This window comes from Chaetura pelagica, unplaced genomic scaffold (assembly GCF_000747805.2).
Source record: "Chaetura pelagica isolate M959 unplaced genomic scaffold, ChaPel_1.0 scaffold432, whole genome shotgun sequence".
NCBI lineage: Eukaryota > Metazoa > Chordata > Aves > Apodiformes > Apodidae > Chaetura > Chaetura pelagica.
Window position 1 is genome coordinate 148,829 of NW_009952358.1, and position 2,297 is coordinate 151,125.

Consider the following 2,297-nt stretch of genomic DNA (forward strand, 5'->3'; position numbering starts at 1 on the left):
AGAGAAGTTCCGTACATTGGAAATCCCTTCTCAGAACAAGAGGGAAGGAGCTGCTTCCCCACCACCACCATCACTCCACCATGCAACATGATGTCACAAAGGTAGCCTCAGAAACCTGGAGTTCATGTGGACTGGAATACAGATTTTCAAAATGTCAGAAAGTGTCTTCACCTCAGACCTTCCTCACAAGTGGTTCTTTTGACAAAGCCCAAATTGAACTCGACCAGCTGACCATCCCCTCAAGACTGGAGAGACTGAGCATCACGTTGCAAGGTTTCCCTGTATCTTAAATAATATATATTTTTTTAGTTTCTCCAAAACACTGGGTCTGTCTTAACTTTTGATTTGAGGAATTTGGAAATTTCTGTGAAGATCTACTGATGTTTTGAAATACCCCAAGTCATCTTTCTGAACTTGTACAGCACAGTCACACTCCTCCCAATGTTCTTCATCCATTTAAGCCATTAAAATGGCTGTTGTGCATGTTTTATGGCAAAAATAGAACTAAAGGCTAGTTTTTGAAACTGGATCACAAATGTACAGGTCACCTCATATTCCTCAAAATGCTATTTTTCATTTTAAAATAGTCTGAAAATTGTTTCTGGAATGGTAACATCTCCGTGCTGGTGAAAGGCTGAGAGACGGAAAAAATTGACATGCACCAGGACAGGAGGTTTTGAAACAGCAAACATTGGCCAAACACAAAGACAAATGGGCATGCAAGTCAGTCCCCAGGTGTCTAGGATAGATGCACAGCAAGCAAAAAGTCAGCTGGGTCTCCCCCACCCCTTCACTAGCAACACGCATGGGATGTGAGAGGAGCTGCTGTGCTGGGAGCCCAGAGGCTGCAGCCTCTGCTTCCAGGACTGACCTGCATGAAAGTCCAAGTGCATTCACAGCAGTTGGACTTTTATGCTGATGCAACATTTCCTTACTTGATATGGAAGCCAAAACAAACGTGGAGGGTGAACATGAATATTTCAGGAAGCACACAGGCAAAAACACACCAAAAGAGCATGTTGAACACTGGTCTCCAGGAACCATCCCACTCTGCCCCACCCCCAATGCCTCCTTCCCCATGAAGTTGCTATGGTGATGATAATTACTCTTGATCAGCAGGATACAGTAATTATTGCAATAAAAATCACGTAAAGCTTGTCACTACATGTGTGAGACAGGAATTGTCTCTTCAATTATGCACCTTTCTCTGTCCTCCCCCACCTGCTAAGGGAGGGTGTTGGGCTTTTTTTTTTGTTGCAATCATGTAGTAAGAGATATAAAATTCAATTATTCCTTGCTAATCTCAATTTGGCAAGAGATGATTGGCAGTTTCCAGCAGCTGCTCAGATTATTCCAATAAAAAAAAAGCCTCTGATAATTTCCACAACAAAGGAGGTGACATGGATTTGATTTGGGAGAATGTATTGCAAAAATGAATTGGCTTGGTATTTTGAAACACAGTCAGAAATAGTGTCCTAAAGTTTTGGATGCAGCAAAGTCCTCCTCTTCTCCTGTTTGATGCTCAGGTTATGGACATGGTATCTAAACACGAAAAGAGTCCCTGTAGTCCCAGTCCAGATGCTGCTGCAGTCTCCTGATGGATGTGTCTGCAGCCAGGCCAGTGCCAGCACAGCAGAAACCCTAGTTCTAGAGCGCCACGATGGATCCAAACTTAATGGCAGTTGCTCTTCCCTGATCAGCCCTACATGCAACTTCCCCCAAAGACTTGCTTACCCTCTATTTGTCATTTTAATTGGTAGACCTTCATTTTCCAAGTAGTTGCAAAAATGGTATGATTGATGGAGAAAGTAACATGATATCAATATTCTGAAGACATCCATCATGCCTACTAATCTCATCTAGAACTATACATTGAAGCCCTTCTAGAAATCAATCTTCTCTTTTGTGTGCCTAAGTGCACATAAAATGTTAACATACACATTTATACAAACCCACTGTGCTGGAATAATCACTGATCAGCTGAGTCATCCTTGACTAGCTCTGGGGTATTTGATGCTTTGGATATTGCTTACAAACCCTGTCAGCCTCACTGCCCAAACGTTTCTGTCTCCCTTGAGACCATAAACTGTGTCCCTTTCACTACCTGTGGATCAGGCAGGATCTATCTAAATTGCATTTACAATCTCTTGTTTCATCTCTACATTTTGTAGCTACTTCAAAAGGAGTAGAGGGAAAACAATATCACACAGGATTTTCAGCACAACAGCACAGCAGAAATCAATCAGCATTTCAGTAATGCAGATGCTTTAAAGGGCAGAAAAAAGTTGTTTATGCTT